Raw genomic sequence first — 13,834 nt, 5'->3', positions numbered from 1 at the left:
GCCAATCAGCTCCCGGCAGCGTTTGGAGAGGCTGGGACCTCGGGGGAGGGGACGCGACCAGAGGCAGAGGGCGGGAGTTAGTGACACTCACTGGAGTCGCAGGCCGCCGGGGCAGCAACTGGGAATTAGAGACTATCCGAACAGGGTAGAGGAGAAGGAGCGACTGAGAAGGTCAGGCAGATCTGCAGGTGACATTCATTTCCAACTCCAGTAGTATGGAAGGGGACACTGGGCAGTCCTTCTGAGGAAAGAGACTCCGTACTCTCCAGATCCCACCTTCCCTCCCTTGCGACAGGTCTGTGGCCCCGAATAGTTAGTTTTGAATTTAAGGCAGTGCTTTGCAGAGTTCTTTTTCGATAAACGCATTTTTTGACAGGGATTTCCATGGCGGGACGCTTCAGTTTAAGTGGTAGAAGAATGCAAAATCATTTTTTATCTCACTTTTAGCATAACTATAATCAATTCCATGCAGGTAGTCATCAGTTTTCTTTAAAACACTGTTCAGCTGCTCCTTGCTTCCCTTTTCCTTAAAAAAAATTGAAGGAAGGAAAGAAAGAATTTTTGAGAGAGAGAGTGTGTGTGCTTTTGACAAGGAAATTGTTTTTTATTAGCATTTGAAGAATCCCATGGTAGTGGGCTACTGGACTTCAGGATAAAGGCCTACATTGGCAGTGTGGTCCCCTTAGTGATGGAGCCACCTAACAAAGGTAGGATTGTGTTCTTTTTAGTGAATGAAGGTGTCAGGACTTAAGAGGAAGAAGCTGTTGATTTTAGTTGCTCCCTGAAGACGTTTACCTATTTAGAGGACAATAAAACATGGGTAAGTTGTTTGTATTCCATAGGTGAAATTTGTCATCTATGACCCTTCATTTGTATTCTGATAAAAATCTAATGTATATATCAAAACTGTTCCTTTGCAAGTCTTTCCCTTTCTGTGGACAAAATAAACATGTCCTTTAGATGATTACATCTACTTCCTTCCCTACAATAGGGAATTTCTTAAATACTTTGGTTAATTAGTCACCCTAAAAGACAGGGAGATGGAAAAAAAATTGTCAGATTTACTCAGTTTTAAGGCACTGAGACATATACTTATTAGTGTACCTTTAGGCAGATTCCATCATAATTTAGGTACTCAGATAATTTGATTCTTACCTGTATTCATAATGTGTCAACTAACACAAAATATGATGTAATTACATAACTCTACACTGCTAAGTAGTTTTCTCTCCTGATTAAATGAAAAATGGGTTTCTTGCTGAATCTTTAGCCTTGTTATATTGACACAACCTTGCTTCGTGCCCTTCCATTTGCAAGCCATTGTGTAAATTAAGATAATTTTAGTATTAAGAGCGAAAGTTGATTGAGTCGTTAATTAAATAAAGTGAACAAAAGGAAGTTACTGTTCAGAATAGTTATTCCCTTATAAATACCTTTCTCCTAGATTTGTAATTGACACAGTAGTTAATCTTTTAAGATAATATTTAAGGCTCCCTGGTTTTATCATTTTTAATCAAGTAAAATATATTCATCATAACTACATTAAAGCTGCACTAAGTTATGCCTAATTTAGTTGCTTCATTAAAAATTACTGCATATAAAATAGTCAGGAAACAAATTGTGACTATATCATTTTAATTTTATGTGCTTCAAGCAGAGACACAGGAATATTAAAAATTTCAAAGCCTTTGTAAACATTGTAATTATTATTGTTATTATTTTTAGATTTCTATTTCTCATTACAGTAAAGAGAAACTTCAAAATTCAAAAATTTTAACTCTTTTGCGTCCCCTTGAGTTGCTGTTTATTGAATTCTAAAATTTGCTTTTACAACTGAAGTATCTATTATCTTTGAAAATGATAGTAAGTATATCTGAAGAATATTTACCCTTTACACATTTTTATATGCCCTTTGTTTTATGAATTCAACAAAGAGTATTTTTTGTTTAGAACATACTTCTTGATTCCTTCTGAACATTTTAAAAAGAAGTTGTTAATGAGAAATGAGAAATAATTTGTTTTTAATTTTTCAAAATTGCATTATATATGGTGATATGAAAATATTTTCTCTTTTAGAATGATCAGGGGTTTAGATGTGGTAATCTATGACATTTGGATCTTCCTAAAAATTTAAAACTGAGTTGTTCATTTTTTTCTAATAAATTTCACATTTATTTCAACTCACATTTATGTAAAGCAAATATTCAGTATTTAAATGAAAGAAGTCATCATTTTCTAAGAAATCACAAAATACTAACATGTCATCTGGTTGTTTTATTACTTGTGAGCAAATATTCATTTTTCAACTGGTATAATAATAATATAATATCCTTGTTTACATTAAGACAATGTATTAGTTATATTTTCATCACTGTGACCAAACTACCTGACAAGAACAACTTTGAGGAGAAAAAGGTTATTTTGAGCTTACTCTTTCAGAGATTTGGTCTGTGGTGGGCTGACTTGATTGTTCTGGGCCCAAGATGAGGCAGAACATCATGAAGGATGGACATGGTGAGGAGAGATGATTTGTCCATGATGGTGAGGAAACACAAAGAGAAAGGGGAAGGTGCTTCAGGGAAGAGGAACCCTTCCAGGGGACACTCCCAGTGATCCATCTCTTTTCAGCCACATCTGACCCCAGTTACCACCCATTTAGTTCACTCAAACTAAGATGGACTGACTAGGTTACAGCTTTCACAATCCAATCACTTTACCGCTAAACCCTTCTATATTAACATAGGAGCATCTGGTGAACAATTCATTCCAAGCCATAACCTATAGAATCATTAATTTTATTTGAATAATTTCCCATAAACTTGAAACTTCACTTTTGTCTCTGGACCTGAAGAATGTTCAAAGCTGGTAGTTCAATTCTGATTAATTTCAATGTCCATCTCAGTCGCACAGGGCTGTGCTCAATCTCAAGAATTGATGTAATTTCAACTAAGTGTTGCCTGCTTCTGCTCAGTCTAGCTGCAAAGCCATGTATAATGATAAGAAGTATCATCAAGGAGACAAAGCTTTAACATGAGCCCACCAGGTAAAGTGTTCGTGGTATTTAGGATCCTAAATGCTTGAAGCCCAAGAGTAAGTCCTGATTCATTATATTCTGAGATGGTCCATCTATACATAGAGAGTATCTTAAATAATTGTGAATCTTGGAGAAATATTGACAATACTACACTAGGAATGACTGAAAGATTTGAGTGTAGTTAGTCTAGTTCAGCAGGCTGTGTGGTTGTGAAAGTTGAGAAAGAGATATAAAGCTACCTTTAAATGTTGGGAAGGACAGAATTTTTGACATTTGAACCTATTAGAAATGGAAGGAGTAAAATACTGAGCTCTCTGTTGCTGAAGACATTGGTAACAAATTCTGATTTTTGTAGTAGATGAGAAATTGTATCTCTAGATATATTTACATTTAGGAAGTTACCACTGCCTCAGCAGCTATTCCAGAATTTTTCTTCCTACTTGAGGAGGTCAGCTCCCTGAGAGCAGGAGCAAGGATTTCCAGAGCTTCAAAGAGCTCCTGGTTAGTACTTGATAGGTGCTTGACCATTACTGATGGATAGAAAGCTTCCTACTGCTTTTTCTGAAGGAATTGAACCACAAATTGGGGCAAAGATCTGAATAAGATGTTTTCTGTCTTCATTTCTGAAAAATAGGAGAGAGAGAAATAAAGGGGGAGCAAAAATAATGCTTGAGATTGGTTACATAATTATAAAAGAAAGCTAAATTTAGTTTCATTCATATTAATTGCTAGTCTCAACTTTATTCATAAGTAGAGAATCTTCATAATCTATTAGTACTTTAGTTTTGGTTCATTTTGAAATGTGAATACAAGCTAAAAAGTATGAAATTTTCCAAATGAAAAAAGAAAATATTAAAAATCTGTGGTCTGTATTGTATATAATAAACTGGAAAAAGTATCATGGGCCCAACATAAGTTAAGCTCATTTTGTGGGATAGACATGAGTAAGGTCCACCTCAGGAAAGGGACTGAATACACAGGAGGAAACTGTGGTCAATCAGTCTATTTTTTATTTCCTCCAAGAGCAAACAGGTTACACATTATATGTCCTCCCTGCCCTTCCCACCCCATCACTTTTCCTCCCAGATAAAGGGACAGAGACTTGGAACAGTTAAATCACTTGTCTGAGATCAGAAATCTCAAGATGCTGGGTCAAGGACTCAAACCAAGATATAACTAATAAAATATAAATTCTATAAGTACAGGAATGTTCTTGATTTTATTTGTTTCTGTGCTGAGTTGACAGAATCTAGAATCTTGCCAGGTAAAAAGTAGGTGTTTAAAGTATGTGTGTGAAAGAAGACTTCAATACATTTAAACCCTATTCCACTGAGCAGTAAGTGACATTAAGTAAAGAACAGTGAATTTTGACATAAGAAATAAAAGGTTACTGTGAAAATTTATGAAACAATAATAGCTTGATTTGGTTCATCATGAAGTTTAGGAAAATACTTTTGTAACAAATATTTCATGTCATAGATAAAGTGAGCCTGAATTAAATTGGCACCAGTAAAAATGAAAAAAAAAAAAAATCTCAGGACGCATTTTGCCTGCAGAAGCTACAGTGTTTAGTGAATGATACTTGGGGTTGTGTGAAATGTGTTGGTAAAAGTTAGGGGGATGTCAAACCAAAGCTTCATGAATGAATATACTCACAGCTCTTTATCAGATCTTCTTTTTGTTTTCTTTATAGCATAGAGTATTATTAAACCTCCTATTAATAGAAATAAGTAAAGTGGAGTTGATTTTTTAAATGGGGAGAAATATTGAGATTCATTTTCAGTTTTGGTACATATCAGTGATAAGGTACAGCAGAGAGCTGCATATATTGAACTGGAGATTGAAATTGGTTACAAGCAAGAGTAATGATTTATGAGACATTCAAAAACACTGAAGAGAAGAGAAATAATATAAGATTTAAATGCAAATAAATAGGCTAACAAAAATAGGATTATATTTTGTGTGTATTTATATAACTGTGGATAGCAAGAAACTTTTCTGAATCAGGAAAGCAGGCACTATAAAAAATTTAGATATATTTTTCTTTACATAGATTAAAAAGTAAATATTTTGAATGTCAAAAGACCCCAAAACAACGTCAATACTCTGGAGAAAATATTTGTTGCACACCTGACAGACAAAAGTTTAATATTATTTATAAAAAATATATGCAAAGTTTAAAATCAAACAAAGACTTAAACAAAAACCATCAAAACGTTGAGGTCAGTGAGAAGAAATTGGAGATAATTTAGTGGATAAATTTTCTCTTTATTGTACCTGCTACAGGTGAACAATTTTTCATATTTGTAGTTTCTTTTTTTTTTAAATTTTTTATTGGTTGTTTACAACATTACAAAGCTCTTGACATATCATATTTCATACATTAGATTGAAGTGGGTTATGAACCCCCAATTTTACCCCAAATGCAGATTGCAGAATCACATCGGTTACACATCCACAATTTTACATACTGCCCTATTAGTAATTGTTGTATTCTGCTACCTTTCCTATCCCCTACTATCCCCCCATATTTGTAGTTTCTTTTCAGACCACTCAATGAAGCTTTAACATAATTTTTTCATGTTTGTTAAAATATGAATTAAAACACATGTGCAATATTTTGTATACCTTTACTGTTGTCGCTGATTATTCTCTGAAATTTATCTTGAATTGGCTAATTTCTCTGTCTTTACTGTATCATCATTTTACGCTCCTATCCTTTCTCCCTAGATGAGTATACTATTCTCAAATCTGTCTATCTCCATTCTTGCTCTTTACTCCATCAATTTTCCAATTGGTAGTTGGAGAGATCTTTAAGAGTGTAAGTCAGATAACAAGCCCACCCCCCCCCACCCCGGCTAAAACACTTTAGAGTCTTCCTATTGCTTTAAGAAACTCATTTAAGCCAGGCGTGCAAGCCAGTAACTCCAGCAACTCTGGAGGCTGAGGCGGGAGGATTGCAAGTTTGAAGTCACTCTCAGCAATTTATCAAAGCTCTACACAAGTTAGTGAGACTCTGTCTTAAATAAAAAAAATTAAAAGAGCTGGGGATGTGGCTCAGTGTTTAAGTGCCCTTAGGTTCAATCCCTGATACCAAAAAAGAAAGGCGAAGAAAGAAAGAAGGAAGGAAGAAAGGAAGGAAGGAAGGAAGGAAGGAAGGAAGGAAGGAAGGAAGGAAGGAAGGAAGGAAGGAGAAAAGAAAAGAAAAGAAAAGAAAAGAAACTCATCTGTACTTGTACTCCTTACCTTGTTTTGGAAATTCTGTGAATATATATTATATTTTGCCTTAAAGTCCTACATACTTAAAAGTGTCCCTTCATTTTCTAGCGTGTTCTACTTTTGGGCAATAGAGGATAGAGTAACTCTAATTTTAAAACTCTACTGGCATAAATGTTATTTTCTCAAAGAAGTTTATCATGCCACCTTCAAAAATACTTGCTTATGATTCTTTTTTTCTTTTATACCAGATATCAGAATTTATGATCATTTATTTATTTTTTATTACTATCTAATCAAGGGAATGAATAAATTTATAATTAATATTAACTGCACAAAGTGAGGATGACTTTTTTTCTTGTTTTGTACTCTATTATCAGTGCCTAGTATGATCAATGATTTCTTAGTTCATGCTTCAAAAAATTTGTTGAATGAATTGCTAACTTGGACTAATTATTAGTATTGAAGGAATTAAATAATCTTTCTTTTTTATTTTTGAAACCCATTTCACATATTTGCTATGATTTATCTGTATCTCATTACCACATTAAAAAATGGGTAGAATACTGATATTTTCTTTTCAAGGCAATTGACAGATATACTAAAAATTAAATGCATTGGTTCTGGAGTAAGGTGAAATCAGCACAAATAAAAGCTCTATTTAGTTCTCAGCTCTGTGATCTGTAACATAGCTTCTAGTGTTCTGTCTACATGTTGCATTTACTGTGGACATGTTCCATTTAAATTCATATGTTGAAGTTCTAATCCCCAATGTGATGGCACCAAGAGATGGGGCCTTTGAGAGGAGATGGAGTTTAGATGAAATCATGGGGGTGGAGCTTTCATGGTTCCTGATAAGAAGAGGAGACACCATAGTTTTCTCTTTCTACCCATGAAGATATAGCAAGAAGGTGCCATCAAGATAGGAAGATGGCCTTCAACAGACATGGAGTTGGCCAGTACCTGGATCTCAGACTTCTCAGCCTTCAAAACTATAAGAAATAAATATTGTTAAAGACATCTTGTCTCCGGCATTTTGTTGTAGTAAACTGAGTATACTGAGACACTGTTTGAAATTCAGTGTGTGTGTGTGTGTGTGTGTGTGTGTGTGTGTGAGAGAGAGAGAGAGAGAGAGAGAGAGAGAGAGAGAGAGAGAGAAAGAGAGAGAGAAAGAGAGAGAGAGAGAGAGAGAGAGAGAGAGATAGATAGATAGATGGCGGGGAGGGAGGGAAAGAAAAGAATAAACTCAAGGGATGAAATCAGATTTACCAATACCAATATACTGCTCAGAGTATTATAATGAAGCAAATATTATTAGCTACTGGCCATTGTTATTATTTGCTTGGGAAAATCTGTTTCATGAATTAGCAGCAAGCAAATTTTCCAATTCAGGTCAATTAGACTTTGCTTGTTGGTCACACTTCTAAGTAATCAGTGAGTACAAAGAATATAAACTAATTTCATATTTACCATATCAGTTCTCAGTTAGATTTTTCTCAATTTATGATACAATTTTTTCACTTTCTTATTTTTAATTAATCAATTGTCATTATTTCACATATTTCCCTCCTATTGGCATGCTGGTTTTAAACCTTTTCACTATTATAGGAATTCGGCTAGAGACCAAATATGTGTCTGTGGATTACTAGGACTAATATAAATTATTACTCATACTACATTCTAGTCAATGCCAAGACCTCAAACATCCAATTCCATTAACCTTCTCCAACCTGCTCAAGTGCCTGTAGAGTTACTATTGTTATGCATTTTAACTCAACATACATCTTAGCCTCATTAAGATGTCATTACTATTACTATTATTTTTTGTTTTGTATATCCAGTATTCCTTCAGATTTGCTCCAGGTTAGATAGACTAAAATAGATTGGATAGGCTAAAATTAGATAAATTATTTTTTCTAATTTTCCTGCATTTTGTGTTTTTCTTCAATATTATTTTCCTTCTTTTGGAAAAAACTATGTTTAATGATATAGTTGTCCTGTTATATAAGTTACTGCTGCTGAATATGCTTGGTCTTTGATGGTCTAGAAGTATTTATGGTGCTCCATTTGGAAAGATGTTTCCACTGCACGCTGATTTCATTTTTCATACATTGTTCATGTCCTCCTACTGTCTTTTGCCTCACATCGTTTCTGTTTGAGTTAGCTGTCACTGGTAAGTCTGCTCCTTTGAAAATAATGCATCTTCCTTTTTGGCTATTTTTGCGATTTTCTTTCTTTGTCTTTGTTTTTCAGCATTTTTACTGTGATGTTCTTGGGTGTGGTTTTCTTTTTATTTACTGTCTAGAGTTGGAGCGCTTCTTGTATCCTATGGCTTGCTACCTTTCATCAAGTGGAATGTTCTTGATGTTCGCTGTTAAGCACAGCCCTCACCTGTCTCTTTGCCTTCTGGAGAGAGAGGGTCTTGCAGGATGTGAGATGCTCTCACCATGTCCCACTGTCTTTTTTTCTCTTCTGTGCAGTTTCCATCCTTCTTCCTTTCCAGAATCCAACAGAATATCCCACACTTACCTGAATTCTAGTTTCCTAATCCTTTCCTCAATTTTGTCTAGTCATCCTCTTTGTTGTTAATCCTCTCCCTCAAGATTTTAATTTCAGTGATTATATTTTCAGTGCTTGAATTTCCATTTGGTTCTTCTATGTAGATTCTAATTTTTTGTCTGGAAAAATCCTCTGTCTGGTCATCTATTTTCCTGAACACATAAATTTGTAGTAACTTTAAAGTTCATGTCTGATCATTGCAATATCCAGGTCATCTGTTTTTTTTTTTTTGTATTGTTTGTTTCTTCTCCAGAATTTCTATTGATTATGGATGTAGGTTGCAAAAATTTTTTAAAAATCTCTAGATGATCTAAATGGTACTTTTCACAATGGTGTTTAGTACCATATCAGAGTATCTGATGTTGGGTAGTATATGAAGTTAAAAGGTTTATTTGGCTCATATTTTGGTACCTAGAAAGTCCAAATAGCATGGTGCCACCATCTGGCTGCATTACAACACGTGGGAGAAGCAAAAAGGTAACTGGCTACATGCAGAATAAGTAAGGAAGCAACCCACCCTTGCAGGAACTAACCTGCTCTCACAAGAATAACATTCTTCTCCTCCATTGGTGGTGCTCCATGTTCTCTCATCTCTTAAAGATCCTTTACATACCAGACTTTCAGCACACGAACCTTGAGGGGACAAATCATATCCAGATCACACAAGTGGTATTTATCCTTCTGTTTCAGGGAAGAGTGGAATGGACAAAGAAAACAAGGAAAGAAATTTTGGGAGATTTGAATTTGAAAAAAAATTGTTGAAAGGCATGTATATGTACACCAAAATTTACTTTGCATTTTCCATTAAGATTAAAGAACTTCCTATGTGATTCCATTTCCCAGTCATCAAAATTGTTACTGGTATATTATTGCATGTATATAAAATCATTAAAAATATTACTCTGTCCTCAATTCACCCAAATCAGATCATTTCTTAGTACAAAATGTTATTTCCATTTTCTCTATTGCTCAAAGGGGCCATAGGGTCTGCATTTTCCCTTGAGATTCTAGGATGTTGTGAGATCTCATCCTTGGAACTTAATAGCACATTTCTTCTGTTAAAAGAAAGAAAATACAGCTAAGTGAACCCGCTTTAAGAACCAAGACTACAACCAGCATGTCTTCCTCTAGAATGAATCCATAGATTGCCCAGTTGAATGCTTGGCATACCTGAGGCCTGACAGCATTTTGATATATGACTTACAAACATAACTTGAAAATTTTCAATTGCATTGGCAGAGACAGGAGATGTTTGTGTTAATTGAAAGCATTTGTGTTAATTGATTTTCTGGATTGAAGCAGACAACGCGGATGAGGAGGCCTACAGAATTCATTCAGTGAAAGGAAAGAGGTTGATTTAAGATTCACTCTTTAAATGAGGGCCAAGTACTTTATCAATCTAAACCAATTTTGGAGGAATCCATCTTCTTCTTTGAAGGGACACAGAGAAAAGGGATAAAATCATCAAGCTTTTTAAACAAACAAACAAAATTTAGCATGTACATATAAATTCTCTATTGGACACTCAGAATATCAGTCAGCTGGTCTCAAACGTGGAGAAAAAGTTTTATGTAAATATGAAAAAAATTTTATGTGAATATAAATTCTGTTAAACCAATAGCCAGGATAAAAGGGGAAGGAGAAGTGGAAAAGAAAAAAAAGGAACAAACAAACAAAACATAAGTGTGAGACCAAAGGTGGGAATAAAGTATGGGAAAAGGAATGAGATTTAAAAAGGCTTGAGAGAGGGAAAGTACCTCCTATGTCTTTAATGGGTTGGTAGCTGATTTGCATTGTATATTTAGTGGGACATATTTCAGCTTAATCACTGATGGATGAGGAACAGTGTGGCTGGAGCATAAAAATGGAGGGGGCAAAGAAGAAGAGAAGAGGGCAAAGGGGCAGGGGAACTTTGGTTGTGCTTATTGGCTTCTGCAAGGGGCAGTTAATCACTGAAGACTAGACTTGATTGTCTGATTCTCTGAGGAGGGTGGTACCCGGGTTTTGTTTGTTTCTTTGTATTTGGGGCAATTGTATCTGCTGGGCATTCTCACAATCACACCTCTAAACTACCGTCCTTGTCTTTTAACCACAGTGGTCTATCATGAGGAAAGGGAGCAATGACCTTTTCCACTTGGATTAAATCAATGCAGAATATGTAAATATGAAACCAATAGTACAGAGCGCTATTTCTAGTCCTCCAATAAAAGATTCAGGAAGAACTTTATTTTCTCTATGGTGACATGAACTAATGGTCTCTATGGTCATGAACTAATCTGTTTTATGAGTGTTTTTCAAAAAAATGATTTTGACAAAACTAATATTTCTTATTTGGGGATTTAATAATAAAAATTAGTTCTATGAGATTAATACTAGCTGTATGCTCCAAAGGAAAAACTATTCTTTCCAAGTACTAGTGAGTTGACAGAAGGTACAAGATATAATACATTCAATTGAGTCTTTCTTCCCCTTTCCCTTCCTATCTCCCTATCTCCTTCCCCTTCCACTTTCTTTTCCTTTTCTTCTTTTCTTCTTCTCCCTCTCCCTCTCCCTCGTCTCCTCCTCCTCCTCCTCCTCCTCCTCCTCCTCCTCCTCCTCCTCCTCCTCCTCTTGCTTCTTCTGTCTCCTTCTTCCTCTTCTACCAGGGATTAAACCCAGGGGTGCTTAAACAGCAGCATCCTCAGCCTTTTTTATTTTGAGATGGGGTCTCACTAAGTTACTTAGGGCCTCACTAAGTTGCTGAGGCTGTCTTAGAATTTACTATCCTCCTGCATCGTCAGCCTCCTGAGACACTGGGATTATAGGTGTGTACCACCATACACAGCTGAGTCTTCTTTCTTTTCATTCCTTTCTCTTTCTAGGTTTGTTGTACTCAAAGTGCACCAGGCACAGGAATAAAAGCATTTTCTAAAAGAATTCATCTTGGGGACCCACACGTCTCCGTTATGTAGTCAAAGGCCAAACATAAACATAAGGCTTTGAAAATGATTGGTAGTGTCATACTTTAACTTATGTGCAGATAGTCCTCAGAGAAGGTTAATGATGCTATTTCATGTATTTAAACTTGAGAGTAAGTTGATGAGAGTTGTAGAGACTTGCCTAGAATACCTGTATCTGCTTTCTTTGCTTCTGGGGATACTGGTAGGATATAAATGAAATGGGTAAGTGGAGGGATGTGGGACAATAGACATAGTGTTCTCTGTTCTACTCCAAGGGAGCAGTTGCCAAAATGTTCAAACCGATTTGAAAATGCAAGAGAAGCGCCAGCAGAGGGCGCAGTGCTGGTAGCAGGAACTGACTAGTAACCAGTTAAATCCACTGTCTTCGAAGGAGCCAGAGAAATTAATCACACAGATGTGATGGCAATAAAAGGGACCAGCTTGCACTCTCCCATACCTGGGGAGCTAATTGTAGATCCTCAAGTCAAAATTTTAACTTTAAGCTATTTAAGCTCAAAATCAGATGTAATGAACCATACTCATCTACCTTATGGGTTGTTTAATTTTGTTTTTATTGAAGTAAAGCATATATGAATAAGGAGCTATCAGGGAAATGAAGATATGCCATTGTATGAACATTTCCCTCAACCAAGAGTATCTTGCTACATTGTGTCATATATTTTTCCTATGTTATGTATCCATAGTGTCAATCCACACCCGACACCCCCCGAAATTCATGTTTCATTTAAATGTTGAAATAGCTGAGTCTTTAGGAACCTGGCTGCGTATTGGTCTTTTTATTATTATCATAATCTTGGAATACTACCTCTCCTATGGAATAATAGATCCTTATACGAGCTCTTGGAATGCTCCACAATCTCCAAAAGGGAAATATTTTTCCCCTAAAGGTCTAAAAGAACTTGGCAATAGCAAAAAGACAGTGATGGAAACATTAAAATGCCTAAGGAAAAGGAAAGCAGATTTTCACCCCATGGACTGCAGTGAGTGGGCCAGTTCACTACCGGTGCAATCATCTTGAACTTAAGAGAAAAATGTGGAAGATCTAGTTACAAATGATTGAGGGGAAACTCAAGGGAGGAAAAAGGGAATTGTTTTTAAAAAGTATGGCTTAAAATATTTTATGAAGTTATCACTATATTTACAGATGGGTTTTTCATTATTTTAAAAAATTAATATATATGTATGTGTATATATACATATATATACCTAAGTATATATATTTAGTAAGTATACTTAGATATTTTATATATATATATATATATATATATATATATATATATATATATATTTGCTTTTAAGTAAAATTTACCATTTCAATGCTCAAACATTTCAACAGAGGCCAAAACTTGAGTAAATTCTGTAACAAAGACAATGGAAATTGTTAACAACCAAAAGCAACTACATATATATTTAAATATAAATCCTTCCATCTTTATGGAAATATTATAAGATACATATAAGCGGGTAAACAAAAAAACATTGCCCTATAATTTTGCTTTACAATTTGTGTAAAAAAGTTTACAAGAATTTTACAAATGAAAATAGACCACAACCAAAAATATAAGAAAACAAAATAAAATACAAAACTAGAATTCACTAATGTGATTTTTATGATTTACATTTTTTTTTTATTTTTAACTTTTTCTAATTTGTTCTAGTTATACATGACAGTTCTAGTATATGGAGTATAATTTCTCATTCTTCTGGACATACATGATGTAGCGTTACACCTGTCATGTAACCATATGAGCACATAGGGTAATAATGTCTGATTCATTCTACTATCATTTCTAACCCCATACCCCTTTCCTCTCTTTACTTCCCTCTGTCTAATCCAAACTAACTCTGTTTCTTTCCTAGCCCTCCATTAGCATCCAAATAGGAGAAAACATTCAGCCTTTGGTTCTTTGAGATTGGCTTATTTTGCTTAGTAGAATATTCTCCAGTTCTGTCCATTTACCTGCAAATGCCATAATTTCATTCTTTTTAAAGGCTGCATAATATTCAATTTTCTTTATCTATTCATCTGTTGAAGGGCACCTAGTTTGGTTCCATAGTTTAGCTA

At 35.0% G+C, this 13,834-nt stretch overlaps 1 long non-coding RNA gene across 1 annotated transcript; it reads left to right on the top strand.

The window, feature by feature from the left end:
- Positions 1 to 67: 67 nt before the first annotated feature.
- On the top strand, positions 68 to 7,251 carry LOC308641131. Its single transcript, XR_014020413.1, has 4 exons — positions 68 to 295; positions 729 to 820; positions 2,903 to 3,043; positions 7,149 to 7,251. It is a non-coding gene; the product is annotated as an uncharacterized lncRNA (long non-coding RNA).
- The last annotated feature ends 6,583 nt before the right edge of the window (positions 7,252 to 13,834 follow it).

The sequence above is a fragment of the Spermophilus citellus genome (assembly GCF_964194105.1).
Source record: "Spermophilus citellus genome assembly, chromosome: 2".
Lineage (NCBI taxonomy): Eukaryota > Metazoa > Chordata > Mammalia > Rodentia > Sciuridae > Spermophilus > Spermophilus citellus.
This window is presented reverse-complemented; position numbering and strand designations above follow the sequence as displayed.